This window comes from Hyla sarda, chromosome 7 (assembly GCF_029499605.1).
Source record: "Hyla sarda isolate aHylSar1 chromosome 7, aHylSar1.hap1, whole genome shotgun sequence".
Taxonomy (NCBI): Eukaryota; Metazoa; Chordata; class Amphibia; order Anura; family Hylidae; genus Hyla; species Hyla sarda.
Window position 1 is genome coordinate 178615105 of NC_079195.1, and position 12209 is coordinate 178627313.

Consider the following 12209-nt stretch of genomic DNA (forward strand, 5'->3'; position numbering starts at 1 on the left):
ATACATTGGAGTTTGGGACTCATTCTGAGCTTGCTCTGACTGAGAGTTGTTTTGAAAGAGAGGAACCTCAAGAGAGTTGTAAATCTGAGAGTTTGAAAGCAGGAGTTTGAGATCGCTGTGAGTGTTACTTTGCTTACACTGTAGAGACTTTAACTCAGAAGGTCTACTGAGAAATGTATTATAATATTTACTGTCTGTTTTTTTGCTGTAAATCCCCATAACTAGATGGCCTCCATGTTGGAAAATGCAGTCCGGTGTACATCCTGTTCAATGTATGCAATCCTTGAACAACAGTTTGAGGGTGCATATTGTTGTGCGAGATGTGTGCTAGTTGTTTGTTTGGAAGCCCAGATCCTGGATCTAGAGGAGTGACTGGCAACATTGAGAAGCATTGACAACTTGGAGAAGAGTCTCCTGCTCACTGAGCAAGTACTCTCTAAGGTAGAAGTGGGGTAGGATAGTGGGACGAAGGTGCAGGACAGTCAGGCAGCTAGCTGTGTTACAGTTAGAAAACGGGGTAGAGGGAAAAGTGTCAGGGAGCCTAGTCCTGAACTGGCACACCCCAACAAGTTTGCCCGGTTGGCAGATGAGGGGGATACCATTTTAGAGCTAGCAGTACTGCAGCAAGATACTGCCTCTGACCGCCAGGGGGGTGTCTGCTCCAGTAAGGAGGGAAGGAGGAGTGCAGGGCAGGCCAGACAGGTACTGGTAGTGGAGGACTCTATTATGAGCGGGACAGACAGGGCGATCTGTCACAAAGACCAGGATAGCCGAACAGTGTGTTGTCTTCCTGGGGCTCGAGTTCGGCACATCGCGGATCGGATTGACAGGTTGATGGGTGGGGCTGGAGAGGATCCAGCAGTCATGGTACATATTGGCACCAATGACAAAGTAGGCGGTAGGTGGAATGTCCTAAAAAATGATTTCAGGCACTTAGGCCGCAAGTTTAAGGCAAGGACCTCCAAGGTAATATTTTCTGAAATATTACCTGTACCACGAGCCACACCAGAGAGGCAGTGGGAGATTAGGGAGGTAAACAAGTGGCTCAGAAGTTGGTGTAGGAAGGAGGGGTTTGGGTTCATGGAGAACTGGGCCGACTTCGCTGTCGGTTACCGGCTCTACCGTAGGGATGGGCTGCACCTCAATGTGGAGGGTGCACCTGTGCTTGGGGAGAATATGCCTAGAAGGGTGGAGGAGTGTTTAAACTAGGGACTGGGGGAGGGGACCTACAACATAGAGGGGGAAGATAGTGTAGATAGAGAGGGGGGACTTATTAATGTACCTGGGGGTGGAGCGGAGGGAGGGGTTAGAATAGTTAATAGGGATAGGCTTCATGGGAAGAAAAAATCATACACCAGTAAATTGCATGTTGACTAATGCCAGAAGTCTGTCCAATAAAACTGACAAACTGGAGTGGTTGATGTCTGAGGAGGATTATGACATAGTTGGTGTAACAGAGACTTGGTTGGATGATAGCTGTGACTGGGCGGTCAACATACAGGGTTATAGGCTATTGTTACGCCTAGCGCTCCGGGTCCCCGCTCCTCCCCAGAGCGCTCACGGCGTCTTTCTCCCTGCAGCTCCCCGGTCAGTCCCGCTGACCGGGAGCGCTGCACTGTCATGGCCGTCGGGGATGCGATTCGCACAGCGGGACGCGCCCGCTCGCGAATCGCATCCCAGGTCACTTACCCGTCCCGGTCCCCTGCTGTCATGTGCTGGCGCGCGCGGCTCCGCTCTCTAGGGCGCGCGCGCGCCAGCTCTCTGAGACTTAAAGGGCCAGTGCACCAATGATTGGTGCCTGGCCCAATTAGCTTAATTGGCTTCCACCTGCTCCCTGGCTATATCTGATCTCCTCCCATGCACTCCCTTGCCGGATCTTGTTGCCTTGTGCCAGTGAAAGCGTTTAGTGTGTCCAAAGCCTGTGTACCTGAACTTCTGCTATCCATCCTGACTACGAACCTTGCCGCCTGCCCCCGACCTTCTGCTACGTCTGACCTTGCCTCTGCCTAGTCCTTCTGTCCCACGCCTTCTCAGCAGTCAGCGAGGTTGAGCCGTTGCTAGTGGATACGACCTGGTTGCTACTGCCGCAGCAAGACCATCCCGCTTTGCGGCGGGCTCTGGTGAAAACCAGTAGCCTCTTAGAACCGGTCCACTAGCACGGTCCACGCCAATCCCTCGCTGACACAGCGGATCCACAACCCGTAAGCCGAATCGTGACAGTTATTCAGGAAGGATCGGACAAAATGGAAAGGGGGAGGAGTTTGTCTTTATGTGAAATCGAGTCTGAAGGCTGCACTTCGGGAGGTTATAGGGGAGGGAAACGATAATGTGGAGTCATTATGGGTAGAAATATATGGAGATAAAAAAAAATCCTGATAGGGGTTTGCTATAAGCCTCCAAACAAAATGGAAGAGTCAGAAGATCAATTACTGAGGAAAATAAACAAGGCAGCAAATCAAAATGACGTGATAATAATGGGGGACTTTAACTATCCTGATATAAATTGGGAGACTGAGTCCTGTGAATCTCATAAAGGAAACAGGTTTCTGACTATAGCTAAATACAATTATCTGTCCCAAATGGGGCAGGGCCCTACCAGAGGGGGCGCCCTACTAGACTTAATATTAACCAACAGACCTGACAGAGTAACTAATGTGCAGGTAAAAGGACACCTAGGAAATAGTGATCATGATATAATACATTATAACTTGTTCTTCAATAAGGGAATCTCTCAAGAGGCCACAAAAACAATGAACTTTAGGAAGGCAAAGTTCGATCAACTCAGAGAATCCCTTAACAATATAAATTAGGATAATGTCCTCCAAAAAAAGAATACTGACACTAAATGGGAGACTTATAAAAATATCTTAAATTCTCACTGTAAGATGTATATACCTTATGGGAATAAAAGGGTCAGAAATGAAAGAAAACCAATATGGATGAACAAAAATGTTAAGGGGGCAATAAATGACAAAAATAAAGTATTTAAACTACTAAAACAGGACAGCAGTGAAGAAGCATTAAAAGGCTAGAGAAAAATGTAAAATATGTAAAAAAAAAACAAAAACTGATAAAAAACGCAAAAATAGAGACAGAAAGACTCATTGCCAAAGAGAGTAAAACTAACCCCAAAATGTTCTTTAACTATATAAATATATAAATAGCAAAAAGATCAAAGGGCCCTTTAAAACATTATGAGGAAGAAATTATAAACATGCTAGGTGAAATACAGTGTGATAAGGTAAACTCCCCTGTACAGGTCACCTGTCTAACCCAGGAAGAAGTACAGTGCCACCTACAAAAAATCAAAATAGACAAATCACCAGGTCCAGATGGCATTCACCCTCGTGCTCCAAAGGAATTAAGTAATGTGATAGACCCCTATTTTTAATATTCAGGGACTCTATAGTAACAGGGACTGTTCCCCAGGACTGGTGCATGGCAAATGTGGTACCAATATTTAAAAAGGGATCAAAAGGTGACCCCGGGAATTATAGACCTGTTAGTTTAACCTCTGTTGTATGTACATTATTTGAGGGTTTTCTAAGGGATGCAATTCTGGAGTATCTTAATAAAAATAAATGTATGACCCCATATCAGCATGGCTTTATGAGGGATCGGTCCTGTCAAACTAAGCTGATCAGTTTTTATGATGAGGTGAGCTCCAGACTGGACCAGGGGCAATCGCTAGTTGTCGTGTATCTGGATTTTTCCAAAGCATATAATACGGTTCCACATAAAAGGTTGGTGCATAGGATTGGGCTGGGGGAGAATGTGTGCAAGTGGGTAAGTAACTGGCTCAATGTTAGGAAACAGAGGGTGGTTATTAATGGTACTTATTCTGATTGGGTGACTGTTACTAGTTTTCAGCAAAACATGGCAAAAAATGTGTGCGGTACCGCAACAGTAACATAAATTACACAGGTTTTTGAATATGTCCCCCAATGTGTGTTTTGCAGACACGGTTCAGAAGATGAAGTGGATACTTTCCAGACATGGAAGTGTCATGGTCATATTATACAAAGGACAAATGACTTTTCATGTAAACACGCATGAACAAATATGGTATAAATATAGTAGGTATATTTTTGCTGATCTTGTCTACTAAAACAGGCATTGTACTTCAGTGAGTGACCTTTAGGGTAGGGTCACATATATATATGCCATATGTTGCTGTGTATTTTGCTACCCATTGACTTCATTGGGTAGGAAAATACATAGAAGCAAATACACAGCTAAATGCACCTTTTGACTTGATCCTAAAAGAGTATTTGCAGCTTCCAAGAGAATAAACATTACTACATATTTGTAGAAAAGGTCTAAACTATGTACTGTTTGTTATGCTGATATTATACACTGCTCAAAAAAATAAAGGGAACACTAAGATAACACATCCTAGATCTGAATGAATTAACTAATCGTATGAAATACTTTTGTAATCTCCCAGTACAGGACACGGTCCTGTACTACCCTTAGGCCCTGTCAGGTTGAGACCCTCAGTGACCTGGGGGCTCCCCTGCAGGGTCTCCCCCTGTTGTTTCCAGAATGTTGTGTATACTGCTTTAATGTATAGACAGGATCCTAATTTATAGATAGAGCAGAGGACCTGTGAGAGGTTGTCTCAAGGACCTGTAAGTCTTTCACATGTTATGTTATGTTATGCAGTCACATGATTTGTTGTGACATGTTCTCCCAGAGAGCACAAGCTTAACCTATGACCCGCAGCTTGACCAATGGGCCTTAGTCCAGCCCCCCCCCCCCACACTATTTCTCTTCTCTTACCACCTGCTACTGAGCACAGCAAACACCAGAGATCTCAGTGCTAGTGACCAGCATCTGTCTGGAAGGCCACAAAGCTACAGTCATTACAGTAAGTCAAAAGTCTACGTCTTCTGTCACTACAGGTAGTCAAGTCCTTCACATAGTCAAGGCTCAAGATAATTGTTTCAGGTCTATTACAAGTATAATTGGTCCCAGCAAGCTGCAACATCTTCTGAGTTCATGGCCACATCTCTGGGAATCTGGCCTAGCTGTGAAGATAATACCATCTGTCTTAAACTCTGTAAAGCCTCTGTTAAACCATAACTGGTTGTGGACTCTCCTTTCTTTAACTAGTCACTGGAATAGCAGAGATACCGTTCGTGTGGTTCTGGTACCAAAAGCCACTCTGGCGTCACGAACACTAGGGTGAATAACATCTTGCCCCCGGGGTTAATAGCATCTGACGCCACCACCTACACAGCTACACCTGTGGTCCTGCCATACACCGGTGGTCCACCACACTTTTGTCTTTACATAGTTGAATGTGCTGACAACAAAATTATCAATGGAAATCAAATTCATCAACCTATGGAGGTCGGGATATGGAGTCACACTCAAAATCAAAGTGGAAAACCACACTACAGGCACATCCAACTTTGAAGTAATGTCCTTAAAACAAGTCAAAATGAGGCTCAGTAGTGTGTGTGGCCTCCATGTGCCCATATGACCTCCCTACAATGCCTGGGCATGCTCCTGATGAGGTGGCCTAAAGCATCCGCCAACTCCTGGACAGTCTGTGGTGCAATGTGGCATTGGTGGATGAAGCGAGACATGATGTCCCAGATGTGCCCAATTGGATTCAGGTCGGGGGAACGGGAGGGCCAGTCCATAGCATCAATGTCTTCCTCCTGACACACTCCAGCCACATGAGGTCTAGCATTGTCTTGCATTAGGAGGAACCCAGGGCCAACCGCACCAGCATATGGTCTCACAAAGGGTCTGAGGGTCTCATCTCGGTACCTAACGGCAGTCAGGCTACCTCTGGCAAGCACATGGCGGGCTGTGCGGCCCCCCCAAAGAAATGCCACACCACACCATTACTGACCCACCGCCAAACCGGTCATGCTGAAGGATGTTGCAGGCAGCAGAACGTTCTCCATGGTGTCTGCAGACTCTGTTACATGTGCTCAGTGTGAACCTGCTTTCATCTGTGAAGAGCACAGGGCGCCAGTGGAAAATTTGCCAATCTTGGTGTTCTCTGGCAAATGCCAAACGTCCTGCACTGTGTTCGGCTGTAAGCACAACCCCCACCTGTGGACGTCGGGCCCTCATACCACCCTCATGTTTCTGACCGTTTGAGTGGACACATGCACATTTGTGGCCTGCTGGAGGTCATTTTGCAGGGCTCTGGCAGTGCTCCTCCTTGCACAAAGGCGGAGGTAGCGGTCCTGCTGCTGGGTTGTTGCCCTCCTACGGCCTCCTCCATGTCTCCTGATGTACTGGCCTGTCTCCTGGTAGCGCCTCCATGCTCTGGACACTATGCTGACAGACACAGCAAACCTTCTTGCCACAGCTTGCATTGATGTGCCATCCTGGATGAGCTGCAGTACCTGAGCCACTTGTGTGGGTTGTAGACTCAGTCTCATGCTACCAATAGAGTGAAAGCACAGCCAGCATTCAAAAGTGACCAAAACATCTGCCAGGAAGCATAGGAACTGAGAAGTGGTCTATGGTCACCACCTGCAGAACCACTCCTTTATTGGGGGTGTCTTGCTAATTGCCTATAATTTCCACCTGTTGTCTGTTCCATTTGCACAACAGCATGTGAAATTGATTGTAAATCAGTGTTGCTTCCTGAGTGGACAGTGTGATTTCACAGAAGTGTCATTGACTTGGAGTTACATTGTGTTCCCTTTATTTTTTTTTGAGCAGTGTATAATTAAGGAGGTATCAGCTGTGTGCTTTTTCCAGAACAATGGTTCCTTAAGACACCACAGATATTTATTAGAAAATATCCATTATTCAAAGGATTGGGGATAAGTGTCTGCTCACTGGTGGTCAACTGCGGGGACCACTGCAACCTTAGAAACAAGGACTTAAAGGGGTCCTCCGCCCCTAGACATCTTAACCCCTATCCAAAGGATAGCGGATAAGATGTCTGATCGTGCGGGTTCCACCTAACTCTGCTGAGACACCCCAGTCATCCAGTGCATGGAGCAAACTTCGCTCCATGCCTGATGACTAGCGATGCGGCGCCGGAGGCACATGATGTCACGCCCTTCCCATAGACTTGCATTGAGGGGGTGTGGCGTCACAAGCCACTGGTGCTGCAGCCAGCGTTCTAAACGAACACTGGATGCTGCAAGGAGATCGCCACTCCATTCATTCTCTCTGGGAGCTGTCGGAGATATCCAAGTCCTTTGATCAGACACTTATCCTCTTGATAGGCTATGACCCTTTTAAACAACACTTATGTGTGGAGTGTGACTAATGTGTAAAAGCTTGAATTAACTTGATGGTTGATTTAGTAGAATTTATGTTTAGAATTCTCATGACTTTAACATATGTATTGGAGAAATTGTGTTTTTTACAATAATTTGTTATACTATAATATAATAATTTGTTATATTGTTTTACTGGGTTTGATAACATTGTAAGTATTAACAAAAAATCTAAGGTTACTGTCATCATCATCATTTCTTAGATAAACTCTTTTAGTAATGATATGAATATCAGTATGCACATCTGAATGCTAAAGGGGTTTCCATTAGGGATCGACCGATTATCGGTTTGGCCGATATTATCGGCCGATATTCACTTTTTTTTACGTTATCGGTATCGGCAATTACCTTGCCGATAATCCGATAATCCCCCGCCCACCGCACCGCCCCCCTCACCGCACCGCATCCCCCAACCGCACCGCCCCGGCCAGAGACCGCCGCCGCCTCCCCCATCCCCAGTTTTAGAATTACCTGTTCCCGGGGTCTGCGCTACTTCTGGATCATGCTTACGCTGTGCGCTGCGCAGACGAGTGATGTCCTCAACGCGACATCACCGTCAGTGCGCACAGTGACAGCTCAGGACACCGCCAAGCCAGAAGTAGCGTGGACCCCGGGAACAGGTAATTATAGATTCCACAACCTAGTGGTCCCTCAAGTTACAATGAACAAATAATGATCTTTTTTTAACCACTGCTACTTAAACCACACTACAGATAGTCAGGACAGATAGTTGTAGAGAAATATCAAAAGATTTTATTGGTCGAGGTCAGAGTGTTCATACCCTGAATGATCACAACAACAAGCCGGGAGAAGTGTGCAGTTAGCGCGTCCTCTCCTGGCTCTGTGTCATGTGATCAGCATTGACTAATAAGGTAAATCAGGAAACAGGAAAGACAGGAAATAAGAGAACTTGCTTATAATACATGGTCTAGGCACTGAGGAGAAACGGGCTCCTCCTGAGGCCTCTCATTTTTAGCATCACCTCAGTCCCAGCAATTCTTCATACAGAAGCTCATGTGGTCACCTGACTCATAGAATTGAGGATTAAGGGCTAGATTACACAGCCCAACCCCCGCCTGATACAAGTGTCTATGTAATGCCTGGAATAGCATGGTCAGCTTTTGAAACCATGAAGAGCAATGGCCCCCTGCTATATGTGTCAGCTTTTCTTGGTCAGATTTCCAGGGCAAAGTGCCCCATTGTAGATCTGTCCTTTCGATGTGAAGTTCAATGTGTGATGTGAATGGGTTTTTAAGGCCATTGGGTCTTTTCTTGCCAAGTTAGAGCAAACTGAGAATAAAGGGGGACCTGTGCTGAGGAAAAGTTCCTGAGTTGCCCATAGCAACCAATCAGATCACTTCTTTCATTTTTCAGAGGCCTTTTCAAAAATGAAAGAAGCGATCTGATTGTTTGCTATGGGAAACTAGGCAACTTTTCCTCTAGACAGGTTTTGATAAATCTCCCCCATAGTGTATGGCAAAACAAGTGAATTTAAAATGTTCTCCGATATGTGAAGAGGTGCGTGCGGCACTGTGATTATACTGGATCAGTGACACAGGGTGCTGCTGGAATTAGCTGTGGTGAAGTAGATGATGGTGCTCTGATTGCAAAGTATTTCAGGTAATACAGTTGATGGAGAATCAAAGGAAAATCGTCACTCACCGGTACTTCAAATCTTCATGCTTTATTGCATATGCAAAATATACTCACATACATAGGAAGGGAGACAAACAGTGGGGGGAATCTGGGCGACAAAGCTCCGTTTCGTACAAGTAATGTACTTCCTCTGGCCATCTTACCCTAGCGTTAACTGCTTCTTATATACAGGTGAGTCTACCTATCCACCAATCTCTATTGTGCACACCCACATGGTGACGTATGAATGTTAAAAACAGAGGGAGGTAGGAGTGTCGATGAAAGTTAGAGGCAGGCTGACAGTTCTGTCCTGTCATTAAGCTCCAGTACGCCTGTTGCGTTAGTTCGTAAAATCCATTGCGTTTCTGTTTAACATTTTTTTATCCAGTCGCTCTCCTCTGTTTAAGTTTATTACCTCAAGTCCTGCGAACTTTAATACATTAGGATTATTACAGTGTTTTTCCTTTATGTGGGACATTAACCTGGCTGACCCTTGCTTACCTGTGCGAATCGAATAAAAATGTTCACGTATTCGCACGCGTAGCTGTCTGCTGGTTTGACCCACATAATAGTAACCGCAGGGCCTTTTCAAAAATGAAAGAAGCGATCTGATTGGTTGCTATGGGAAACTAGGCAATTTTCCCTCTACACAGGTTTTGATAAATCTCCCCCATAGTGTATGGCAAAACAAGTGAATTTAAAATGTTCTCCTCCCATTGCAACAAGAATGACAGAACAGTGGCAGAAAACAATATATAAGGGACTTTGAGTCAGGTAACAATTGGTTGTCAAGCTGGGCTCTCCTTGGCACTGTTTCTCTCCATTGCTGCTTCTCTTCAGTGTTCTGCTCATCAGCATCTTCATCCTCCTTCTACGCTATAGGGTTAGTGCTTGCTAATTCCTGGCTAGATAGAGTACAGCCACACATTGGCCCTCATTTACTATTGTAAACCCTACTTGTTTTGTCGTTTTTTTTTGGCGCATCTTTGTCTGCGCCATGTCGCAGACATCGTGCGCCAGTCTGCGACACGATGCAACATTTTTTCCTGACGGACCCGATGTGGATTCTACCAAACCCGAAAAAGGGGCGTAACCCGACATTTCTGAGCTTTCCCACATATTTATAAAGGTTTCCAACCCGAATTTGTTGAATTGTTGTGGATTTTTTTCCCCGACAACTCAGAGGAGTTGGAAACCAAAACCTACAAAACCCACGTGCGACAAACAGGATAATAAATACCAGGGGAAAAAAGCAGTCGGGTAAGAAAGCAACATAGACTTACAACCCGATTTTCTAAGTAAATGAGGGCCATTGTGGATTCACTGAGGAAATAAATTTATAGTAGCAGCAAATTGAAGAGATTTTAAAATCGTCCACACATATACACTACAGTGAGCCAAGCCGTAAAGATCTCTCTTAGGGGTTCACTCATTTAAGACTTTTTTTTTTAAATCCTCCTCAGGTTGCCTGCATAAAAAAAAAATCAACCTCTACTAACCTCCCACTACTCCCTCAGTATTGCTAATCATCTTCAAGTGCGGTCTTCTACCTGGTTGCCAGTGGTCATCAGACTGCCACTCAGCTATTTGCTGCCAGCAGTGGTGTCCTGCTTCGTCACTGATGCATCACACTGGCTAAATGGCAGTGTGATGCATTGAGTCCCAGCCCTGGTCTAATGTGGAATATCCCATTTAACCTATTTGGACTGTTTATATTGTTAAGTGCTTTAAATGAAACCTGTCATTATAAATGATTTTTAGTATGTTATAGATTTTCCTTATTAACTTTGTAACATACTTCTTTACAAAAAAAATATATTTATATGTTTAAATCAACCCTAAACTTTCACCCACCAGGCGTCCCCCTTTCAGGTCCTGCCTGCAATCCTGTCTCCAGCCACTGCAGGATTGGATCCAATCTGATCTCTCTCCTTTCTATGTTAAAACGTACAGAGAGCAGGGGATTGAGAAGCAGCCTGCCTCTTTTATGCTGCAATCCAGAGTGTGAGCACAGCATAGAAGAGAGAGGGCAAAAGTTCTTCCCAGCAGGCTTCAGATGATGTTGTGCCTGTTGAGGACTGCCCTCTCCAGAACACTGGAGCTCACAGACCGTGAAAGTTATTATACATTTACAAATAACAGGTACTCCTTAAAAGGGATACTCCGCTGCTCAGCGTTTGGAACAAACTGTTCTGAATGCTGGAGCCGGGAGCTCGTGAAGTCATAGCCCCGCCGGGGTGTGAGGTAATGAGGGGCGGGGCTATGACATCAAGAACTCCGGGCGCCGGCTCCAGCATTCAGAACAGTTTGTTCTAAACGCTGTGCAGCAGAGTACCCCTTTCAGTGTTACTAAAGACTTACAACATTACTCCTATTAAGAAAGTGGATTGTTTCCACATCTTACATACTGAAGCCAAAGGCTGTATAAACTTGTCATCACCCTGTGCTGTAAAGAGACTGTATCCTGTATTGATGTGCACAGAGGATTCTTCAAGTAGTTTTTTTTTCTTGTTCCAAGTTTACACCTGTGTCTTTTTCAAGTAATTTGCACTTACCATCATGGGCAAACCAACTCAACACCACCCTCCCACCAAAGCAATCCAGTAATTGTCAGAATTGCAATGACATACTAACTACCAACTACAGTTTGCCAGGACATATTCTTGTGTTGGCTCTGTGTTGGGAATTTGCCAGGGTGCATGCATGAAACTGCCAGACACCAGGGGATCCACAAACTAAAGCTGACTGCGGAGAAGCAGAAGGTAACCAATGGCAACATCTATTCCCATTAGCTATGCCCATCTATTCCCATTGGCTATTCCCATCTATTCCCATTTAACTACCTACTTTTATTACATATTTTTCAGCATTGCTCTGTTTTTATAAGAACTAAAGGCAGGTACTATGCATTTGTTTCTATTTTTCTTTACACCAACGTGTGTTCTACTTACCGTATATACTCGAGTATAAGCCGACCCGAATATAAGCCAAGGCCCCTAATTTCACCCCCTTCATCATCACCGCCTGTCAATCCCTTTCAGTGGTCTTCAACCTGCGGACCTCCAGATGTTGCAAAACTACAACTCCCAGCATGCCCGGACAGCCATTCGTCATCATCCAGACCCCCCTTTAGTTTTCTACTCACCTCCCCTCGGTGGGAAGGAAGGCTGAGCTGGTCCTGGCCATTTATGCTGCAGGGACCGTCCGGTGGGAAGGGTTAGTCGTTCCGGCCGTCCATTTTCACAGGGAGGCCCTCTTCTCCGCTCCGGGCCGGCCTCGGACTTGTGACGTTGCCCTGACGATGACACACAG